Genomic DNA, 26,235 nt, shown 5'->3' on the forward strand with positions numbered 1-26,235 from the left:
ATATTTATTTTGTGGTCCTTACTAAAAGCAAGTCAAAAGATGGGTTCAGCTATGAGATTGGAAGTCAAACTTGTGGTTTGAATGGTCTCTCTGGACACTCCTGATTGTTGGCAGTCCCCGACCAAATTGGCTCTATCTACAATACTGCATGGAAGCATTATAAGTCAATGTTGTTTTAAATTTGAAAATTATTTATTTAAATTACAATTTTAGATAATGGATTCTAAAATATTAAGTATATTTAGATATATATATATATATATATATATATATATATATATATATATATATATATATATATATCTAAAAGATGTTATGTGAAAAAAATAAAAAATAAATTATAGAGACATATGTTTGTTTTGTGGGCCTTTGTAAAGGCAACTCAGAGGCTAAGATGACTATGAGGTTACAAATAACTATATGCGCATATTTATTTTGTGCCTTGTACTAAACGCAAGTCAGATGTTGATCCCGACTATGAGATCAGAGGTCAGTATTGTGATTTGAATGGTCTCTCTAGACATTGTCGACTATTGACACTTCTCCACCAATTCGACTCCATCTTCAATATTTCATTTTTTCTTTAGAGAATGGGATAATGGGTTCACGTCTTTTAAAAATTTTATCTTATAAGTATAATTTATTCAATTTATGTTTTTATTGATAAAAAAAAATGTTTAAATTAATTTTATCAAATAATATAAAATGATAAATTATAAAGAAGTCAATTATAGATATATGTTTCTTTTGTGGGCCCTACCACAAGAAAGTCAGTGGTCGAGTTGGCTATGAGATCAGAGGTCAACATTGTGTTTTGGACGGTGCTATGACATTCCATGACCAATTGGCCTCCTTGTAAACACACCCAACTATATGTACATATTTTTTGTGGTCCCTACTGAAGGCAAGTGGAAAGACGGGTCTGTCTATGAGGTCAGAAGTCAGATTTGTCGTTTGAATGGTCTCTCTAGACACTCCTGACTATTGACAATCCCCGACCAAATCGACTCAATCTACAATACTACATGGAAGCATTCTAAATCAATTTTGTTTTAAGTTTGGAAATTATTTATTTAAAATACAATTTTAGAGAATGGATTCTATAATATATATATATATATATATATTTGAAATATTTAAAATACAATTTTATCAATTTATATTTAAAATACAACTTTGCAGTATATCTAACTTTTGTTCTATAGTACATTTTATATCAAGATCTTTTTTACTTTGTTTGTTGAGCATGTTTTTCTTTGTTTTTTTTTTTGGGTCCTAATTATTTTTAATTGTGGAAAATGACTAAATTGTTAAGTTTTATTGGTTTTACTTAAAATTGTGGATGGTTGCAAAATGAATTAAAGTTTCAGTGAGTATTTTGATTATTTTGACTAATTATAAAGTAGAAAGAATTTTGTTTAAAGTCATGTGAATGTGAATTTAAATTTTATTTAAATTTGAATTTAAATTTATTCATATATTTTGTAAATTAAGTATTTGGAATATTAAGTAATTAATTAAATTTAAAATTAACTATATTTATGATCTATCTATATATATATATATATATATATATATATATATATATATATATATATATATATATATATATATATAAAAGAAACATATATTTAAATTTCAATAAAGTTGTATTTTTTTAATTGTTTACATAATGCTAAAATGCTTTATTATCAAATTTTATTATTTTAGTAGAGTATTAAGTTATTATATTAAGTTGTTTTATATTTTCCTATTTTAAATTCTACATATGTTAAAATTGCTTATTCAACTAGTATTCTTGGACATCATTGTGATGTTGTGTCATTTATATTGAATTTAACAACACGTAAATAAACATGAAAATTGCAATAATTTAATAGTTAATAAATACATTGTCATATATATATATATATATATATATATATATATATATATATATATATATATATATATATATATATATATATATAGTGATGTATAGATAGAAACATGTTATTATTTTTTATTAATGATTTTCTGTAAGTTATGATGCATTTCTTGGTATTCAATGAACATACATTATTGGTAAAAAAATAAAATAAAATAAAAATTGAATTGAGCAATAAAATTATGGAGTCATGGATACAAATTGCTAATATACATTATTATTTCTAGGTTTTCTATGTATATAGATCATGCATTGGTTTAATGACTTCATAATGTTTATGATGGGCCTTTGAAATATGTATTTTTAGGATTTGATAAAATAATTTCCATTTTTGGCTGAGAAATATTTGTTTCTATATGTGCTTTTTATTTTATAGGTATGGGATTGTAGTGTTTAGGATGTTCTGGACATTTGTGCAATTTTGAATTGTCTCTGAATTTTAAATTTCTGATTACTTTTATCTAGATGGAGCAATATCCAAAACTTGATATATTTAAAAAAAAAAATTAAATGAACTTTATTGTTGTCCATTAATTTGGGATTAAATTACATGTTACTTGTGGCTAGATTGCAAGTTAAGCTTTTAAAGGATTTTTTGAATTATGGAATAATATTATTGTTTTATGTAGCAATTTTTTTTTTTTTTTTCAAAACAAGTGGAAAGAAATAAAAAAATAAATGGAAACTAGGAGGAATTAAAGAACGTTATAACCTTTGTTATTTGTAATTGTGGTGTTTAATAGTATTTAATGTCTAAACACTTAAAGATAACTATAAGGATTTTCAAATACTTTTAGATACTTAGATTTTACTTTTTTGGCCAATTGACATTTGGTCTAATTTGAAGTACAATTTCTAATCATTATTTGACTTGATCGTATACTCAATTCAAGTGATGTCTACTAGTTTGGGTGGAATCTGTTATAGAACAATGTTATGCAATTGTGAATGATTTTGAGTCATGTAATGTGTAGTTGTGGAATTGTCAAAGTTGTTGCAATAACTTATAAAAAAGGAGGAGATAATAAGAAATTGCATTCTGCAAATAAATCAAAGAAAAGGAAAAACAATGAGCGGTTTGAATGCAATTTCAGTGGTAGGTGGATTAGTTGCATTTTTATTTGGTGCAAATTTTTATGCTATTGCATGCAATATCTTTGTTCAAATCCAAAGAATAGTGAATGATTGTCAAAGGCCAACATGCAAGATTTTTTTCTTGTGTGATTTAGATGTTAAATTTGTTGATTCACTATGTCTCAAGTGAGAAAGAATTTCTACAGATTGTAATGTTAAAATCAGAAGATATTAAATGCACCTCTAGATCTCATAGTCATTTTTTTGTGTATATCTATTTGGAATCTATATTCCAAGATGAGTGGCTATGGAATCTTTAATTATTTCATTTTTATACAATTTTATTGCAATATGTTTTGTTCAATTTGGCACATTTACAAAAGTACATATCGAATTTAATGTTGTTATAAAACTATGATTAATATTGAGTGATGGTTTTTATTTGCAATTACTCTGGCCATGTGTGACTAGAATGTTATTTTTTATTTATGGCATAGTAGATAATGGTTTCAATGTCTAGTGAATAGTATGGTACAAAGTTATCTTGCCCACCTTGGTTTGCAATTTAATGTATTTATAGTTCTAGGATTGCAATTGAGCAATGGTTTCTTATATGCTATCTTAAATTAGAGTTTTTTATTATATAAATTTATATCGTAATTTGGTTTTCAAGCTAATAATTGGATTCTATTTGATTTATACATTTTGAAAAAAAATATTGTTATTTTCAAAAATTCTTTACGGAATTTTGGAAATTGAATATTGTGTTTTGAAATTTGTTAAAATGGTAATAATGATTTTTTTGCTATTATTTTAAATTTCATAAATGTTTGTAGTTTTAAATTATGTTTCAATTGCCAAAAAATGCAATATTCTGGATTTCTTATGGAATTTTCATCCACTCTTTTGTCACAGTGCTACATACTCATTTTCGTAGTATTGTGAAACAAAAAAGTAGGGAGAGAAGATAATCACAAAGACAGTGTAGACTAGATAATACATGAGGTCTAAAAATTTCGTAGTATGATGTGTTCTGATCGGACATTCAATGCAATCCATGCTCTTAATGATATAAATCATTGGCACATTTGGTTAAATTTTCAGTTTGTCTCAATATACTTTACGACAATAAGTAATATTTTTGCGTTAAAAATGATTAAAATTGCAAGAAATTTATCATAAGTTATCTAAATTCATTCTACATAGATTAGATAATTTATTCTATTATTATGGTGACTGTTTATTTGCCTCATTTGTTGTTTTTCTTCACTTTCGCTATAGTTCAGTTGAAATACGACATGAAATTGTAAACCACTTTTGACTTTTCTTATCTCATGGACATGATGTTGCTTTGTATTCATTGCATATAGAATTGACTCCTTAATACATTCATGACCTTCATTATGTTAATTATCTTGCAATGTACTTGAAAGGATTGTGTACACCTTCTTCTATTTATGCTCGAACTACAATTAGCTTATGGGGGATGCATTTTGTATCAAATGGTTCTTCAAGCCATTGTCAATTCCATTTAATGTTTGGCTATTTAAAAATGACCAAGCATATCTACCTTTAAATTTATATATTCATGGCTATCAATATAATATTTTTGCTACATAGTCAAAATCCTGCATGTGGACATTTTGAACCACTGATGCTACATAGCATAGTAGATAGTGTAGCTTTAGTAAGTAGAACGATTGGCCCATGCATTTTCCCATACCAATTCTCACATGGACAGTTTGACACATTGTCAATTGAGCAAATCTTATTTGAACAAGGTTTCATGATCTATTGACAAAATTTCAATGGTTGTGATGACTCTTTGTTTGAGTCTATTTGCACATTTTCATGATGGTTTGATATATCTAATATCAGAAAAACAATTGCACAATTTTTTTACAATTGTTTCATTTGAAATGATGATAAAGCTATCAATTTCTTACAACAACACCTGAGTGCTAAAATATTTAACAAGAGCAATTTATCAATGATTGGCAAGCTTATATTATAAATCTATCAATTCCATATGCATATGGACATATAGAGGGAAAAGGTTTTGCAATACAATGGATATGTGAACTCCTTGAGGTTAACATATATATCTGGAATATAGAAACAAAAGATATTTCCTTGAGATTCTATTCATCAAAAAATTTCTCCAAAGTCATGTACCTTATGCATATACCAATATCTACAACACATGCACATTTCTATGCAATTCCAGAAATTCAGAATGTTGAGAATATTAGTGACATTAACAATTCATCACACATGCTTGAAGGAATCTCAGAAAGAGATAAATGCAAGCTGAATTCAAGTGTACCTTGTAGATATCATGTTAGCAAAGAATCTAGGTTTACTAGATGGTCTACTCAATTGAAACATTTTTCAATTGATATATATATATATATATATATATATATATATATATATATATAGATAGTTGTAGTATCAAATGATTCTACATCATCAAATGGGAACAATAATCCTTTTTCAATGGAGACACAAAATAACAAAGAAGTCTCCACTTATTTTTCCAATTCCTAGAGTAAGTGGTACACTCACTTATATTAATTATAATATTTAATAGGATCAGTAGTTGTTATAATAAAAGAAACACAAAAGAAACATGTAAAGTCAAATAAAACAATTTTGGCATATTTGAAATCAATCCAAGACACACCTACATATGCATTTTTCATTTGTGATATATTGTCCTTTGGAAAGGACATGCAATCTATTAACAAAGACATATTATCTACTATTTTCTATCCGACACTTGCTTCATAGTTCAAAACCATTAAACTCAATGGAAAAATATATAAATCTTGTAACAATGCAATACTTAATGAAAAAAGTCCCTACATTTGCACCACCTCTTTATATTTGACGAAAAAAAATTGATGTCCATTACACAAATGGCATATTGGAAGAGAGGTTAGTGGCACTAAATATGGATTTAGCACAAATAAGACAACTTTGATATAAAACATCTCAAATTGGATTAACAAGAACACTCATAAATGTTCCTTCTAGTCTAGATGGAATTCACAGAGCATTGCCTAGAGAAATTGATGGCACTATGATAACAAGAATTATGCTAAAAAGAAACGTGGAATACAAGAGTGCCTATTTGTCTCAAAATATTTGACCCCAGAAAGTGATGTGTTCTTTACATGACTTGTGCAACACATCTCTATACAAAAGAAAACAAATAGAAATCAACTATGAATGGAAAGAACATTTTGATTGAAGTAGACAAGATCATTAGAATGATAGTCCAAAAATGAAGGAACTAGACTCACCTTGTACCTTCAAAGGCCCACCTTATCCATGATCTTGATACAAGAATAATACATATTGCACCTTCTGAAAGGGTTTGTCCCCTAGGCATTTTTCAAGACAAATTCTCTAAAGAATTGAACTTCCTGACATTGTTCTTTGGATCAAGTTTCCCTATTGATGTTATCAAATGCTTTGAAAAAAAAAGGTCTAATAATTGTATTTGTTGGAAAAGTTGCATATATTTCACATGGTGTTATATTCCATTCATCTTTGCATTTTCCACTTTCACCATGTCACATGGTGCTATTGGATTCTAACACACTTGATGTATTAAGCAAAGAATATGAACAACTTAAATTTATATTGATAGATGAGTTTTCATTAATTGGGTCTCGATTGCTTTATAGCATTGACAAATGACTCATATGCATACTCCAACTTTCCCATTTGGGAGCCTTGACATAATATTTTGCGATAACCGATGTCAAGCACAACTTTTACATGATTGTTAGATTTTTGAACAACCGCATCTTATAGGAACTAGTGCTCCTTGCAATTTTTTGAAAGAAAATGTGAAAACTTATGAACTAAAACATATAATGTGACAAGACAATAGAAAATTTGTATCCATCTTAACCAGAATCAGGACATGTTCACATATTGATGTTGATCTTTCATTCTTGAATAAGCATTGTTATAGATTGGGACCAAATGATCCAACTTTTCCATACCTATTTTATTCAAACAAGAATGTAAATGAACATAATGAAAGAATGTTGTCTCTCATCAACAAAGAAGAAATTATATTAAATGAATATGATAGAACAATTGACTCAACAAATATAAAGCATAATAAACATATGAAACTACAATTTCCATATTCTATTGTGTTGAAAGAAAATATGCTTGTTGAACTAATTGGCATAAATTACAATATTCATGATAGCTTGGTCAATGGTGTTGAAGGAATTTTTAGAGAATCGACAACATTTGAAAATGGTACAATTGAGATCGAATTTGTTGATCCAGTTGTTAACACTATTCAACGAGAAAAATGACGCATTTGTACAAAGATGGAATAATTTTTATGTGGACACTTGTTACTAGATTTTGTAGGAAAAATTTTACAAGAGAAAAAATTATTGTCCAACTGGCATGTGCATGAACTATACATTGATCACAAGGGTTAACAATTGACAAATTGGCTTTTGACCCAAAAGGAGTTAGGCAACATGGACTTGTTTATACTGCACTTTCTCGTGTCAAAGATATTAATTATTGTATTTATTAAACAAATTGGAACATAGTAAATTTTCTCTCAATGACAAAGTTTCTATTGAGCTAAATAGACTTAGACAGAATGCTTGGTATGAGCTTGAATATAGCATATATCAAAATAAAACAATTGATAATTTGACAATATGTTCATTGAACACTCGTAATTTGTCCTTGCATTTTAAAGATATCATTGCTAGCTATGATCTAATGAGCGCTAACATTTTTTGTTTCCAAGAAACAAAAGCAAAATCATCTCCATCGAATCCATTATTGTCTAGCAAATATGACTACTTACATTTATACCATTTACATGGAATTCTCACATACTATATAAAAAATATTGTGGTTGAGAATCATATCACTTATACAAAAGACGAATTTGAATCAACAATTGCAACATTCCATGTTGAAAAAAAACCCAATATAGTTGCAAAGATATATATATATATATATATATATATATATATATATATATATTGCACCAAATGCAAAAATTGAAGAGATAATTAATTTTATCAAACTCGTTTTCAAGCACACATAAAACAACTAGCCAATTGTTCTTGTTGGTGATTTCAATTTGGACATGTTGCAAACTAGCCATCAAAAAAGAAAATTACTTTCATTTATTCAAAATAATGACTTCAATCTTGATACAAAAAAATCGACAATTGACTATAGCTCAATGCTAGATCACTTTTGGACAAACTTTTTAGCTACTGTTGTTTCTTTCCATGTCTTTGATTCTTATTGGACAGACCATCATACAATTTTTCTCATCATATATTTGCTATCACCTTGAGCCATTTTTCCAATGTTTGTACTCTAGAATTTCATTGTTGACTTGTCACAATATTTGTTACATTTGCAAATATGCACCTTTGACATATGCCTTAATTTGAAAATATTGAAAAACAAAGAAATTATGCACAACAAAAAACATGCAAATATCAAATTCCAGCAAGTCTTTAAACCATGAACATAAATTTGTTCTATTTCTCTTGTATAACTATAAATTTTAATGCAATGCTTGGTATGCAATTTACGCATTTTCATTTCCACTTTGTTGCAGTTTTCTCCATATACTAAATAGTATTATTTTCTTTAGATTGTAGTTCATATTTCATTATTTCTTGTGTGGCTGCTTTAGATAAAAATTACAAAAAATAAAAAGGTGCCCATGGTAATTCTTAATAACACATTTCTAGAAGTGAACTATATGTATATTTTCTGATGAAATCTATAAAACATTTTCTTTATTGTGACTTATGCACATTTACTACATAGCCACAAACCAATGGCTAATAGTACTATAAAAATAGAATTCATGTATATATAATTTATTATTGTAGAGTATACATTGTTTTAAATGTTCTTTGTACAATTGTCACTTACTTGATGACTTGCATTTTCATTTTCTGGCAACGATTGGTTCAGTCATTTGGAACAATATCATGGAAACATCTAGCTCTAGCAAACAAATATTGGAAGAACAAATGGTGGAAAATGAGAATCCAAAAAGGTTAGGTTTGTGTTGCACTAAATGTTTGTATAGTCAAATGACATATTTGCATTAAATCAATGTCAGTGTTTTTTGAAGCATGTTGTTTTGATTTTTCATATAAGCAGAGCAAAAACAATGGAAGTAGTATCCTCGTCAATCATTGAAATATGCTCAGGAGCATATGCAAAAACTTTTGAAGGCAATATATTGGTTATTTATGGGCCAACACAAACTAAAAGTCTTAACTCTCCTGCAAAGGCATGGTTACTCCACGCTGATTTGGTTGATAGCCATGACCAACTGACTATCACAGTGAACATGGCAATAATCTTATAAAGTGTTTTGAAAACATGTTTACTACTAGAAATAATGTTCGAATTACAGATTTTGCAATAAGAAACAAGGGTATTTATAAAAGAGGAGACATAAAGTGTTGCATAGTGTTACATGATAAAAACAAAGTTGAATCAATTGCACAGGTTTATAAAAAATGTAGACTAGCTCCAGATACAACAATACATAGTCTTGTTGTTTCCACTAATGCATATGTAATTGGGTCAATAGGAGAAATAATAATAGGCTGCCACAAAAATAACAAGCAACTATAACTCAATATAAAATATGGTGAAGCTACAAAGGACAATGCAATTGTAAGTCTGTCGCTAGAATAACTATACTTGCATTTTGAACAAAAACTCTAATAGTTTCTTTGAAATTGTGTTATTGTATCTTTGTTTTTCATTGTTACTAAGGTATCAATTATCTCATTATTCTTTTTGCATAGATTGTTTAACCAAAAATGTGTTTTTTGGTTGACTACAATTGTTATTGAACGATAGGCATAGAGAGCATTTTTTCAAAATATATTATGAATTGGCATCAAAGATGAATCTTCTCTATTTGTTCAAAAACATCAAAAATGATGTGAAAAGGATTCAACAATTACGCTCCAAATCAACAACTTTTATTGAGCCATTGAATGATGAATGTGCAAAAGTGCATTTATTATATTTTATAATATCAAGAACATATGTATATTTACCAATAGATTTTCTTTTCAAGTAACAGTAGTTTTAGTTTGATGTGAAAAATCTTGGATTTTGATAATACATATTGGTTCTAACAATTCAATTTCCTTGTGGCAAAAAAAAAAAAAAATAGATCCAGGGAGTGTTGAAAGCCAAAAATGTTTTCTCTCCTCCTTTTTAGCGAATTTACGATAAATGCAAACAACTTGTCCATCCAACCATAGATAAATGCACAATTTGTAAAGATGGCACAACATTTACCTATGAGCACAGTGTTGAATGCACGTTGGAAACAAAGAATTGCAAAATTTATTGTATTTTATGCCACAAGTAAAAGAACATTGCCCAGTAATTCTTGAGACAAGTTTTCAGGAATACATGCAAAGCATATCATCTATAGTTTTTAATTTAAGAAAATTTTGTATTCAAGGTCCTTTTATTTTAACAAATAGCAACATTATTGTTGAGATAAAAAAGTTGTGACAAGCAGACAAAAATCTTCTTTCATATATCATGTCCATACATTTTGACAGTTAAGTTATTATTGCTCTTTTCATTTTTTATTTTCTGTATTGCACAAATTCATAATTGACGAATACTCGCAAAAAAATATTAATATTTTTTTTTCTTTTATTGCAGGTTGTAGAATTACAAAACACAAAAAAACATTTAGTCAAGTGCTTTTTGGATATATGCTGAAATATCTCAATCAAGAATACTTTTTTTTTTTTTTTTTTTTTTTTTTTTTATAACTAGTTCTTGTTTCTCTTTTTCCTGTAATTTTTCCTGCTCCACATGAAAATAGAGAGCAAACTACACATTATGCAATATGATATTTCAATTATATCAAATTTTCTATAAGACTATGGTCTCGTTGTTTGGTTAATAAGAACATTAGATCTTAGCTCCACAATAACATAATGTAACTCCAGAATAGTTAGTATGCCAAATTATATATTTGCGGATGTTTTGCTCTCCACTATTAAAATACTAGCTTGGTTTCTCATTTGCTATAAATTCTAGAACTGTGTTCTATTAAGGAAAAAAAACAAGAAAACAAAAAAGAAGGAAACAAAACAGTTGCATGTGTATCAATGTGTTCATTTCTACATATGCACAATTGAATTCAATTTGTTAAAAGAAGCCAGTACAAGGGAATTGAGGTACTTGCATTTTCAGTTTATTTTTCCATAGATCAAATCATCCTTAGCACGAGTTTTTTTCGCAGACTTTGTGCTTCTGTTATTGGCTTTCTTGCACAGGGCTTTTTATTTCCTAAGTTATATAGTGTTGCATTGTAGTTATATATAATTGTGAGTTTATTATCTAATGAATTAATAAAATGTTGGATTTTTTTTTTGGCTCTTTGTCATTAGTGATGCATGGTCACATGCATTCATCATTTTTGTAGCCACTTGTTTTTCAATTTCAAGCTAATAGTTTATTGTTTACCATAGCACATGTTAATAGTTTCAAATGTTTGGTTTGTGATAATGGTTCTTTGATGGATGGTGAATGATATATGTACTATTTGAAATCAGTGATCATTTTTTTTAGCACACTATCATTGGTATGAATAATAAATATATTAGTTATTTTGAACTATGAGCTCTTATGATAAATTTTTCATTGGCCTATGTAATCAATCTTACCTGGAAATTATGACAGATTTTAGTTTCTCTCTACCACAGTGTTTTTTGTAACAATATTGCCTTAGGTATTTTATGTATTTATTATTTAACATATTCAATTTAGTGCTCTAGATATATTGTAAACAAGAGATTGAGAAATGTGTAAAATAATCTCTCAATCATTAGTACCTTGATTTTTTATTTTCAATTTCTCATGTCACTCTAGAGTCTGTGCTTTCACTGTAACAATATGGAACTCATTATGATTGATAAAAATATCATTAAACTTGTATATTTGGATGCACCTACTTCCAAAATGTTGAAATTTTTTCAATCGTTGAATCAAGTGCTTTTATTCTTGTATTCATTAAGCATAGAGGTATAGAAATGTTATTTCATGAGCGGGATATGAATAAAAAAAAACATTGACTAACATTAATTCAATATAAGGATCCTTGGACATACAAAGCATCTCTATCCAACCCTAATCATAGTGCTTATTAATAGATTTTTGTTAGCAAAGGACACAACGTACATCTTCCAATCATTGAGAAATATTTCATTTTCCTAAACCTATTTTAGGAATCTAATTGAAATAAAGACAAATGTTATTGGTGGGCTCCAGTATTGCAGCAATAATGCTAAAACTCCTAGAACTCCCTTATTTAATTTTATCAACCCGGTAGTTCGTAACAAACTTGGAAGCGATGGTGCTGTATGCACAAGTACTAGCTCTTGCCGCAGCTGTCACTTGGTCAGCTGGCACAAGTCCGCTAGGGGCTTAAGCCAACTTCTATGAGCTCTTAGAAGAAGCTTTTTAAATGATGGATGAAAGCTAACTCAAAGGAAGCTAATCTACTTGCGGAAAGAAATTGGAAGCCAAAAAGAAACGCAAACCCTAATTCTATCAACTAGTCCTACTGATGCAAGGAAGAGGATGCAAGCTACTGAAAGGAATGCCATTGACTTCTAGGAAGGTAAAATGCATGTGTCTAAGTTATCACTATCTGAAGAAAACATCTTTTTGTATTTTTGAATAAGTTATTAGAATTATCATGCATGTGCTTTTAACTGTTTGTGACTGTGCAGAGGTGGATTGGCAAGAGGAAATGCTTGGAAGAGGTCGGGAAGGTTCAGAGAGGGCCTAAGGTGTCCCTAACGCCCTTCCAGAGAGTTTCACAAAGTTTTGCTATCAAGAAACCTCATTTATGAGCTTCTACAGGAAGTCTGCAGGGGTTCTACAGGATGTTTTAGGAATTTCTACAGGATGTTCAGAAATTTCTACAGGATGTTTTAAAATTGGATTTTGGAAGATGGGTGAGTGAGAGAAGATGCATGAATGGATATGGAGGTAGGATAGGGGTCTGAAGTGGCCCAGGGACTAGTGGATGGAGTGGTGAGAAGGTGTAGATAGCTAAGTTGGCTCAAAGAAGGCTTAAACAATGATGTACAAAAACTAGGGTTATGTGAGCAAATGTGGCAAATGGGAGGTAAGGATTCTAAGTAGAGGGTGGAGTGGATGGTGCTGATGGAGAATAAGCAGATGAAGGAGTGGTACAGGTGCTCTGCAAGTCCTTTTTCCAATCTGAACCAACAAAGACTTGTAAATTCAAAGACCTAGTTTCGTTGACCTAATTTGCTAGCTGTCAGTAAAGAGAATGAACAGAAGTGTGACCTGCAATGAAACCATGTATTTTAACTCATGCAACTAAGAAAACGAAATTCTGAACTTGTAACCAACTTCTACACATGAAGATCAAACACTAGTGATTGCATGGCAAAGAAAAATCAGTGTTTTGTGGGCAACAAAGTCATCTTAGTCACAGCTCCTGATCCCACTGAGGGAGAGGTGAAACCACAGATGTTTGTTGGCCCTTTTCTTGAAGCTTTTTCTGTTAGCAACTGATCAACTAAATCTGAGCATGAAAAGTTATTTTACTCATCAAAAACAACCTAAATAACAAAACGATATTTAAATCTAAATAGTAGACTTTATTCTAAGAATGCAGCAAAGACACATGAAAGTAAACAAAGGAGGTACTGGGCACTTGAGATGGGCCCAACCCCAAGAGCTACAACCTCCTAAGAGACATTTAGAGCTGGTGCAAAGCTGGATTCGTCTTTATTGATCAAAAGAAATGTTACATTCCAAAAACTGTCCACAAGGAGAACTTGAAAATGTGCTGAAAGCAAAGCTAATCTACTGCCTAAAAATCGAACTACAAAAATGACTACCAAATGAATACAAAATGACTAACAAATGAATACAAAATGACTAACTGAAATGAGGCCCTAAGCCCTCTTATTTATACAAATTGAGGACCCCAACAGTCCTCCTAAACTTTAGGGAATCGGCTACCCAAAACTTGCAGTTAACAGCAGTCCTACTTGACTTACTTGGCTGCCCTTGTGTTAATTGTTTTTGTGGCCCTTGAACTCCAAGATGATGGTGGAGAATTCGAGGTAAGGGCCCATAAATGAAGGGAACACATTCCTACAAATCCTCTCCCTTGTTCTCCCACGAATTTGGCTGCCAAGTGCTCATTTAAACCTTTGATTTTGTCTCCAAATTGACCAAAAAGGCTACACAAAGCACACATTAGACTTGTTGGCATAATGACTAACCCAATTCACTCTATTAGCATAAATATAATCAAAAACATGCAATAAACTAATGAGAATGGTGGATTAAGTCGAATTAGGAGGTTGAATGAGCCCAAATAATTATCCATTTTTGGGGCTCATCATCACCCCCCTACTGAAAGTGTTGCTCATCCTCTGAGCAACCAATCTATCTCCTCGTCTTTGATGGCCCTGGTGGCCTCCCTGTCATGCCAAGCTTTTGAAGTGATGTCCTCTTCTTGGTCATGAAATCATGCTTTTCTCTCTGCTTCTTCCCACTGCCTGCTCCTTTTCCTAGAGAATTCTCAGCTTTGGTATGATTGTGCAAGTATATTCAATCAGATGGTGGCAATGGTGGTGAAAGGAGATGAAACCAGTGGAGGATGGAAGAAAAGAGTGGTTGCATGCCTCCTCAACAGACTTCAAGCTTCAAATCCCTCTCCATAATCAATTCTGGCCTGCCCAAAGGCTCTACAGGATGTTTCTGGTAGAAATACAGAACTTCCTGTAGAAAGTCCTGTAGCTTCCTGTAGAAGGTTGAATCATGACTAGATTGTGTCTGAACCCTGAAAAAAATGAGTGTTCATGGAGGGGATGGATGTGAGGATGCCTAGGAACTTGGTAGGGACCCTTCTGCTTGTGTTCGGAGGCCCCCTTTCCGCATTGTGTTCCTGCAACCTGCAACGATTTCCATGGATTAAACTTGTTTTTTCCCTCTCTGTTTCTTCCTTCTTTTCTTTCTTGCTTTTCCTCTTGCTTCTCCTGTGGCTTTTCCTATGATGGCTTGCCCTAGGTTTTCTTTCCCTTAGCTTCCTTACCCTTAGTTTTCTTCTCTACCTCAATATCTTGCTTCCTCACGCTCTGTTTTGGCTTGTGCACTGATCAGAATGGGAATTATGTATATGGTTTCCTCCCCAGAACGTGGAGGACAGTATCCCTCAAGTTTTTGTTCTTTGCACATCATTCAACTAGTCTTGTCATGCTTTTCACTCTATCGAGTCTTGCCATAGAAAAGATAATGGGCTTTTTATGGTCATTCAAAATACACATGTGTTCAGCTGTCTGTTCAGGATTGAACAAGAGTTCCTCAATTGAACCATGTAAAGCAGTAAGACGATGCTGCTTCTCTGTATAAGGGAAATAAATCTGCATGTCTGCTCCAGGAGAAACAATGTTGAATTTGGGATCAAAAACATCAATTCCATGAACCACACGATAAAGACCAGGAAGGGTGAAAGCAGTGTGGCTCTCATACTGTCCAACAGTATCCTTGCTTCCAGCAATCTCTTGATATGTGCTAGTGATAATAAAATCTGCATGATTCATTGCAATTAGATCTGCAGTAAACTGGCAAGAGAAATGGTATTTTTCTTCATATTTTTTCAGTATATGTCTGAATCTGGGTATTTGGTCTTCTCCAAAGCATGGGCTATGTTGCACTGAGTGATTCCTTGTCTATGCAACTAAATTTCCATCACTGTAATTGCCAATGATCAGATCAGGTTGACCTTTTAGCTCTGTCGTTACTTCATTTAATACATCCTCTGAAAATCTTTCCAAGTAAGGCCACACATCAAATCGAGAAACCCATTTTTGCAGAACTCCTTTTTCTGTTCTAAAGGGTACCCGGAGTATCCTTGAATGTTGTGTTCCACCAATTCTTTCAATTCGTTGATTGCATGTTGTACCATAGGCCTCAGGAATCAGCCGAGTCACCACAATAATTTCAGGTTTGATGTCCAATCCTTGATGTTTTATTCTCAGCAACATTTCATTCTCCAATGCATGAACTTGATCAAGTATATACACAACCTGTCCACCAGTATCTGGCATTCCTAAAACATTTTCTTGGCCAAAATAACCCTGAGGTGAAAGAATCACAACATTAAAGACCATAGGAATCCTTCCTAGAAACGTTTCTAAAGTTGATGGATCAGGGGCCTGCAGAGTCTCCAAGAGCAAATGAATCATATCCAAGACATGTTCTGCATTGTCTCCCCATCCTTTTTCCAATCCCATTTCTTGTAATTTGTATTCAAACTCTGTATATGGTGTATTCTTGGGGAACTTTTTAAGATGTTCCTCTACCTTTACCAAGATTGAGCGTAGCTTGGACAAACTTTGTATTCTCTCATTCAGCATCAGCTTCTGGCCTCTGTAGCTGTGTGCTCGAAGCAAATCCAGCAAGGGCTGCATGCTTTCTCTATCATGGAATAATCTTGAGGACAAATGCCGATTGAGAAATTGAACTCCACTACCAATGGAAGATGGCCGTGTTGGGCAAGGAAAAGATTCATTGAAGGGCTCAAGGTCTAGCTCCAGTGCATATTTATCCTTGACACTTTCATCCACAAGGTGCTCCTTGAATTCCAAATATTCAGCCACAGAAAGCTGTTCAATAGCAAGTTCATCAACATTGACACGGATATAATCCCACACACCAGGCCTTGGCCGTACTCCAAGAACAATCCATGGTGGAAGAATGATGGCCTCCTATGTGGACCTTAACACATCTCCAAATAGCCCATCTTTGAGCGTTTGAAGTTCATCATTCTCTCCCAATACCTCTGTTAGTCCATCTAATAAATGATGAGGTTGCAAAATCTTCTTCCCTTGTGATACATATCTCTCTTCAGGCTCCAAATTTGATGAAGAAAAACTCGGGCTTTTCTGCTCTGGAAGGCTTTGCTGTACTTTCCTGTAGAACGTCTTCCTGTAGAAACACCTGTAGAGCGCCCCTGTGCCTCTGAGCGAGCCTGATACGCAACAGAATCTCGAAGACAGGTAGAAAAACTCAGTGGAGGACGATAAGTTAACCCATTGTGCACACTTCAGTTGAGGATGTGGAAAGTGCGGATGAACAGCAGTTCGTGAGTTTCAGCCGAGCCGTCTTTAATTGCTGCGTGATTTGTGGTGAGGTGGCAAAAACATGTGCTGGCCATGCAGACGGAAGTGCTGTCACGAATCATCATGTTTCCTACCTGTGATCACTCCATCAATCACGTTGAAGGTCAAACAGTCACCATTACTTGTTTCCCAATTTCCTCCTGAGATGGCTGAGCGCACGTGTCTTATTCACCCACCGAGCGCTGTTGAACTGGATGAGGGTGGTCAGTTAGCTGGCCACCGATTGCTTTAATCCAACCATCTCATTTCTCATGTTGTTTCCGAATTACATTCATGCAATCAGAGGAATGAGTTTTAGTCACGTACCTGAAGTCAAATGGTTGCCGTGAGGTGCTTTTTGCTGTTGTATGCTCATATTCTGCTGCTGCATGCCTAGATCCTTTGTGCTATAAGCTCTTCTCTGTCTGATGTGTGGTTATTTTGCTTGTGCAGGTAACCTCTAGCCGGATCTAAGCTGCAGGAGTTCGTTTCCATGTTCAGCTCTGCACCCTCAACTGCTGATTTGCATTTTCACAGGACAGAAACTTATTTCCACCATTGCTCCCAAACGATAGACTGGATCGATCCGAAACTTGTTGAGCATGTTCCTATCATCATTATGCACCTCCCATTGCAAAATTTTGATCAATGGATGCACAGATTTCGAGAAAAACGGAAAATGGCTGAAGATTATAGAGATCAATTTCTCGGAAACCATGCATCGGAATCGGCTGAAACTGCTTGGGTAGGCTACTATCACCCATGTGCATCTCCCCAGGAAACAGGTTTTGAAACGGATGCACGGATATGGAGAAAATGCAAAAATGGTTGAAGGAGATGGAAGTTGATTTCTTGGAAACTGTGCATTAGAATTGGCTGAAACTGCTCAGGCATGTTACCATCACCCTTGTACAATTCCCCATAAAACGGTTTTGCAAATGGATGCACGGTTTTCATGTTATGGAAAAAACAAATTATGTTCTATGTATTTTTTCTTCAAAGCATTCTGCAAGTTTTTGCATGGTGAAAAAGAATGAGCTTGGGCTGTGATGCAGGCATGGAGATGATGGAGGAGGAGTTTGAAAATTGCAGGAGGACTTCTGAACCCTTGAGGAAGCTACCATGTTCGCCAAACTACTTTTTTCAATCCATTTTTAACTTCTTGTAGTTTCTACAGGAACTTCCTGTAGAAAACACAGTTTTGAGGAAAGAAGCATAATGAAATGGAAAAATTGATGGAGAAGGGTGAGGGATGGAAACATGGATGCTTGCAGGCCTCATGGACATATTCCCAGCCTTCGGGTCCTCTTCGGAGATCAATTTGGCTTTTTTGTAAGCTTCCTGTAGAAGACATAGAACTTCCTGTAGAAAACACAGTTTTCATAAAAGAAGCACAATGAGGTGGAAAAAATGATGGAAAAGGGTGAGGAATGGAAACATGGATGCTTGCAGGCATAACCAATAGATTCCAAGCTTTAGATCCCCTTCCAAAATCAAATCTGGCTCACCTGAAGGTTCTACAGGATGTTTCCTGTAGAAATACAGAACTTCCTGTAGAAGGCACAAAAATACCTTTGACCTTGTTTTGAGTGATCCTCCTGACCTGAAACGTCCTTGCTGCAACCTGCAATTATTCAATGCAAATTAGGTTTATATTTTTTTTCTTTTTCTCCTTGTTTTGAAAAACAACTAGGGCGCCTCATGGAGGTTTTCACCCTAATTGCCTGCCCTGGGCGCCTCCAAGGGAGGTTTTCACCAAGAGATCTTATTCTCTTTTCTCTTTTTTCCCAACCCATTGACCGCCTCATGGAGGTTTTCAATCAATGAGCCAATCTAAGGCGCCTCCGAGGAGGTTTTCACCTTAGATTTTTATTTTTCTCTTATTTTCATTTTTTCTTTTTCTTTCTTTTTTTCTACCCTACCCTACTTGAAAAACAAAATCATTTTCAAGTATAAGAATACTTCCAATGGAGCCATGTGCACATCAAGATTAGAGACAAGATGATGTGAAGGCTCGAAATGCATGCTTTGACAGGTATCCGGATTTCAGAGACCAAATGATTTGACTTTGAAGGGATCAAACATAACTGAGGAAGATAGTACCGCTGCAGCTTAGTGACCATCTGAAACCATATCTCAATATAGCTCTGATATCCTTGGTCCTTTTGCTGATCTGGATCATTCTTCATGTCACCTTCTATCATGACTTTCTCATCTCCCTCTGTTTGATGATCTTTCTCTTGAATACATGGAAGATTTGATGGTAACCATGAGGGAGCTTTCTTGATCTCTGCTTCTGATGTCTTCTCTTCATCAAGTGCAGCCCAGGGTTCTTTGATCTCTTCTTTTGAATCTTCTTTTGCCTTTGGTCCTTCAATGTTGTCAACATAATCTCTGCTTTGCAACACTCTTCCTGAGCTATGGTGAAGATCATTGAGCTCAAGAGGAGTCATTTGGACATGTTGTGTCCCAGCATTGCAATTGTGTTGAGCTACTCCAATGGACAGGTTTGGAAATGGTGGTATAGGTAGCTAAGTGGGGGTGTATATTTGAGATGGATGTGGATGGGGTTGTGGTTGGGTAGGCATTTGGGGTTGCCTTGGTGGAGCAGGAGGCGATGGTTGTGGACGAGCAGGTGGTGGAGGAAAAGAAGCGGGAGGAGTGTTGTATTGGGGCCTCCACCCCTGATGAGGTGCATTCCACTGAGACTGTGGCTGAGCATAAGAGTGAAACGAATGAGCAGCTGGTTGGGCATAATATGGATCTATGAAGGAACAAGGAGGAGGTGTGAACCAGGAAGGATGAGCAGGGGGACCCCAAGAAGGCATGAAAGTGGCTTGATAGGGGTCATAATAGGTCTCGGATGTCCCTTGCAGTTCCTGCTGATAAGATCTAGGTTCATGTGGCCTCCTTTGGTTCATATAGTAGAGTGATTCAGTGGCTCCTTTTGCCCTCTGATATGCAGCTTTGATTCCAGGCAAGGAAGGGCACTGATTTGTAGGATGGTATTCTTCACAGACGAAACACACTTCTAGGGAGTGCATTGGACATTCGTCCCTAGGATGCTTTCTAGTGCACCTGGGACAAAAGATGGCCAAAGCCCTCTTGGCTTCCTCTTGCTTCTTTTGGATCCACAGGGTATCCAATTGCATGGCAAGAAACTGCCTCATATCACTCTTGAAATCTTCCATCTGATCTTCAAATTCGTCTTTGGACAAGGTGTTGCTCCCAACATTTCTGCTTGTAGCCATTTGCTCCAGAGGAATGGTTTCTTCTTCTTCTTCCCTTGAGGTTCTTCAAATATGTCTTGCTGTCCACCTAAGGGTTCTTTAATCACAGCCATCGAAGAAGAGAGAATGTTGGCTGTGTGAAGCAGTGGGGGTGTTGTGCAATCATTTTTCTAACTTATCTCTACTCCTACAAGGCATGAAATGAAATCTTTTTGGTTGATTTTTGTTTTTTTCTACTTCTACCTGCAAAACTGAAATAGATTGAACTGCAACTAACTATCTTGCTAAAATGAAAATGCGGAATTGAAATGAAAGCAGGAAAGGACTAATCTATTTTGCTCAAATGAAATTGCAGGAATGAAATGCTAGTTTACGCTTGCGGAATTGAAATGCTAATCTACGCTTGCAGAAATGAAATTGCGGAATTGAAATGCTAATCTATGAAAGTGGGAAATGCTAATCTACTTTTGCATAAACGAAATTGCATAATGGAAATGAAATAAACTACTTAGCAGAAGATTGTAGTGGAAAATAGAAGAAAAGCGGCAATCACCAATACTCTGACGCTTCCCCGGCAACGATGCAAAAAAGGTGGTGGGCTCCAGTATTGCAGCAATAATGCTACAACTCCTGGAACTCCCTTCTTTAATTTTATCAACCCGGTAGTTCGTAACAAACTTGGAAGCGACGGTGCTGTATGCACAAGTACTAGCTCTTGCCGCAGCTGTCACTTGGTCAGCTGGCACAAGTCCGCTAGGGGCTTAAGCCAACTTCTATGAGCTCTTAGAAGAATCTTTTTAACTGATGGATGAAAGCTAACTCAAAGGAAGCTAATCTACTTGCGGAAAGAAACTGAAAGCCAAAAAGAAACACAAACCCTAATTCTACCAGCTAGTCCTACTGATGCAAGGAAGAGGATGCAAGCTACTGAAAGGAATGCCATTGACTTCTAGGAAGGTAAAATGCATGTGTCTAAGTTATCACTATCTGAAGAAAACATCTTTTTGTATTTTTGAATAAGTTATTAGAATTATCATGCATGTGCTTTTAACTATTTGTGATTGTGTAGAGGTGGATTGGCGAGAGGAAATGCTTGGAAGAGGTCGGGAAGGTTCAGAGAGGGCCTAAGGGGTCTCTAACACCCTTCCAGAGAGTTTCACAGAGTTTGGCTATCAAGAAACCTCATTCGTGAGCTTCTACAGGAAGTCTGCAGGGGTTCTATAGGATGTTTCAGGAATTTCTACAGGATGTTCAGAAATTTCTACAGGATGTTTTAAAATTGGATTTTGGAGGATGGGTGAGTGAGGGAAGATGCATGAATGGATATGGAGGTAGGATAGGGGTCTGAAGTGGCCCAGGGATTGGTGGATGGAGTGGTGAGAAGGTGTAGATAGCTAAGTTGGCTCAAAGAAGGCTTAAACAATGATGTACAAAAACTAGGGTTATGTGAGAAAATGTGGCAAACGGGAGGTAAGGATTCTAAGTAGAGGGTGGAGTGGATGGTGCTGATGGAGAATAAGCAGATGAAGGAGTGGTACAAGTGCTCTGCAAGTCCTTTTTCCAATCTGAACCAACAAAGACTTGTAAATTCAAAGACCTAGTTTCGTTGACCTAATTTGCTAGTTGTCAGTAAAGAGAATGAACAGAAGTGTGACCTGCAATGAAACCATGTATTTTAACTCATGCAACTAAGCAAACGAAAGTTTGAACTTGTAAACAACTTCTACACATGAAGATCAAACACTAGTGATTGCATGGAAAAGCAAAATCAGTGTTTTTGTGGGCAGCAAAGTCATCCTAGTCACAGCTCCTGATCCCACTGAGGGAGAGGTGAAACCACAAATGTTTGTTGGCCCTTTTCTTGAAGCTTTTTCTGTTAGCAACTGATCAACTAAATCTGAGCATGAAAAGTTATTTTACTCATCAAAAACAACCTAAATAACAAAACAAGATTTAAATCTAAATAGCAGACTTTATTCTAAGAATACAGCAAAGACACATGAAAGTAAACAAAGGAGGTACTGGGCACTTGAGATGGGCCCAACCCCAAGAGCTACAGCCTCCTAAGAGAGATTTAGAGCTGGTGCAAAGCTCGATTCATATTTATTGATCAAAAGAAATGTTACATTCCAAAAACTGTCCACAAGGAGAACTTGAAAATGTGCTGAAAGCAAAGCTAATCTACTGCCTAAAAATCGAACTACAAAAATGACTACCAAATGAATACAAAATGACTAACAAATGAATACAAAATGACTAACTGAAATGAGGCCCTAAGTCCTCTTATTTATACAAATTGAGGACCCCAACATTCCTCCTAAACTTTAGGGACTCGGCTGCCCAAAACTTGCAGTTAACAGCAGTCCTACTTGACTTACTTGGCTGCCCTTGTGTTAATTGATTTGGTGGCCCTTGAACTCTGAGCTGATGGTGGAGAATTCGAGGTAAGGGCCCATAAATGAAGGGGACACCTTCCTACAAATCCTCTCCCTTGTTCTCCCACGAATGTGGCTGCCAAGTGCTCATTTAAACCTTTGATTTTGTCTCCAAATTGACCAAAAAGGCTACACAAAGCACACATTAGACTTGTTGGCATAATGACTAACCCAATTCACTCTATTAGCATAAATATAATCAAAAACATGCAATAAACTAATGAGAATGGTGGATTAAGTCGAATTAGGAGGTTGAATGAGCCCAAATAATTATCCATTTTTGGGGCTTATTAGTTATCACTGTTATTTCTTTTTATGTACTTGGTCAGTGTTCATAGATTTCCTCTCGCGGATTTTACAGTTATGCATTGTGCAAGATAGTCAGATATTTATGCCACTGGAGAGGAAAGTAGTGAAAAACATGATAGCTATGATATGCATGATGATCTTAGGTATACTCTCCTCTGTTAAGAGATTCAGAATCCATAAATTTCATCACTCATTTGTCCCCATTATTTTGATATGGTTCTTATTCATTACTTTCACTACAATATCACTACACATGATACAAGTGTCTTTAAAGCATATTTTAATTGTACAAAAGAGGAATAAAAATCCTCAGTGTTACTATTAATGTTCTTTGTGATTAAAAATAAAAAAACAATACTCACTCGTTCCATGATGCATGTTCTATAATTTTTTGATATGTAAGATATAATTAAAAAATCCAGGCAATAATTTTCATTCATGTTGTCAGGTTTACAAGGAGCCTTTTTTCTTTTATGCGTCATAAAATAAAAAATAAAAAATAAAAAATAAAAACAAAAAACATTAAACAATTAACCTCTGGACTACGCAACCTTCCGACCATGTGGCTAGAAAATCGGGATGACTAAGAATTTTATTATAAATAATATGAACAACCTTCATACCTTGGCATTGCCCGACCTTCAAACTAACAGGTCTAATGAAACCACTCGACTATGGTATAGTCGAGTTCAAGATACAATAAGTGAATCACAAAACAAAGAAAACTATCGACTGTATGATTAGCGCAATAAAGAGAATAGTTGACTATCGTATAATCAGAATCGAGATATAACAAATTAACCATAAAATAAAATAAAAAATGCTCGACTGGTGGACTGCCCGACATCCGATTTGTTTGATCATGCAAATAAAATGTGCAGTGCACTTTTTAATAAATATTTTCATAATTTCTCGTTTCACATTCAATTTATTATTTGTTAGATTAATAATAAAAAAATTAATGCTTTTGTGATTCCCAAAAACAAAAATAGTTGGCACATTTACAAGGAATTAATGCACACGTTCGTTTGTGATTTTTACATTTTTCTAAATAGGATTTTAAGATTTTAGGCTATTGTGCCTACATGCTCTTTTCTAGAGTATTGTTCAAAGATAATTTGAAGTAAGTATACTGAGTACCAGTTTCAAAAGCCTCTCTGTAAGCATAATTTCATTTTTTTTAGATATTGTTGAGTGCAATTTCAAATTTTAAATTAGCAAAACTTATGTATGTTGTATTCACATTTACAGGTTATAAAATAGCAACAAAAAGAAATGAAACTCTTTAGTGTCAAATTTAAGACTTTAAAGTATTTTTCATGCATGTTTTTCTTTTAACTCTTGTTCAAAGAAGAACTGAATTGAGGCAATGTAGTACCAGTTTCAACAAATTTTGTGTAAGCATAATGTTATTTTTTTTGCAAATTCTTGAATTCAATTCCAAATTTTGAGTTGTCAAAACTTATATATGCTTCTTAATGTTTACAACTCTTAAAATTCCAAAAAACACAAAATATCCAATTACAAACTTAAGATTTTAGGGTGTTTTGGTTGCATGCTCGTTTCTTAAGTCCTGTTACAAGAACCACTGAATTAAGGAAACATAGTAAAAGTTTCAAAAAAATTGTCTAATCATAACGATATTTCTTTTAGAAAATTTTGAATTCAAATTCAAATTTTAAATAAGAAAAAGGTATATATCCTTTGTTACTATTTACAGGTTAAATAATGGGGAAAAGGAGAAAATTTGTAGTAGCAAAACCACAAATAGAGAAGATTAAAGAAAATATTAGGAGCATGGATGTTGGACCAACTGAACAAGTGAACTTCGGCGCATTACTCATGTCATATTCAACCTATAAGACACAAAAAGTAGGTATGATGACCTGGTAGGAGATATTTGAATACTTTGAGCAAAGGGAATGGTTAAAAATTCCAAGAGCTACTGAAACAAAGAACAAACTATTTGAAAGAATCAGAGTAACAAAGTTACATAAAGTAGCAACTAGGGCCAGAATTTTTCCCTATTATGACATGATTTCGTGGATTATCTCTCGCGCTGATATTAAAACCCGAACAATATCTGACCATCAAGAACTAGTGATAGCCTCCTAGAAATCTGAAGTGTTATCGACCATATATAAGCTCAGTGCTCCACAAATCTCACTTAATTATGAGTTTCTTCATAAATTTCGAAGTACTGTGTTGAAGGAAGCTCACAAGAATTATGATATAGTAATTGAAGAATGGTTGAGAGAAGAAGCAGAAGGTTTCAAGCTCAAAGGAAAGCATTACTATCCAATAGCTATTTTTAAGAATCCCATTAGATTTCTTATTAAAACGCTAAGTAGATTATATTGGGAACAAGATCCTGAGCATTGTAAAATGAATTGGATCCCAAAAATCCATAGCATTTTGAATGAGGGGAAACACCTAAACTAGGTTGAGTCATTGTCACATAATTTCACAGTTTATATGAAGTTGTCAATGACGTCTCCCCTAGGTTCAATTATTTTTTTGTATGTCTGCCTAAATGTTAAATGTTGTTATTGCATCAGTCTCATTTCCCCTCATGAAATGGAATTACCCATCTGACTAGGAACTACCGATTCAAAATTATGCTCCTATTATATGGGAGTCTAATTTTAAATACCATTTTTATGATATTTTCCACTATGTTTTGATTCCTTTGCTTCAATTCCTATTTGGAGCAATATCTCCCAGAATAAGTGATAATATGAAAGAAGACCTAGAATCAATAGGTTGTTGGTTTGTTGAAGAATTATTTTCCTACATCAAATTTTTTGGCAGCGAAGTTGGTCCCCATCTTCTAACCTGATATATCCCGGAAAGACTTGCTTTGAGAGAAGTGGCTAATCAAGTTGTTTTGTATGGGAAATCCAAAAATTTGAGTAAGATCCAAAAGAAACTTTGGCCTAGTTTCCAAACAAATTTTGGTGACATTAATATCTGACACAAAGGGCACAGAATCAAACAAGTCAAAAGAGCTTGAGGAAATTTGGTTA

The 26,235-nt window shown here is 33.9% G+C and overlaps 1 pseudogene; it reads right to left on the reverse strand.

Moving 5' to 3' along the window:
• Nucleotides 1-15,309: 15,309 nt before the first annotated feature.
• LOC149222443 (sucrose synthase 4 pseudogene) lies at nucleotides 15,310-17,321 on the reverse strand (annotated as a pseudogene).
• Nucleotides 17,322-26,235: the final 8,914 nt, after the last annotated feature.

Source organism: Pinus tabuliformis, chromosome Q (assembly GCF_031772625.1).
Source record: "Pinus tabuliformis cultivar Carrire ecotype Pingquan chromosome Q, CPIR1, whole genome shotgun sequence".
NCBI lineage: Eukaryota > Viridiplantae > Streptophyta > Pinopsida > Pinales > Pinaceae > Pinus > Pinus tabuliformis.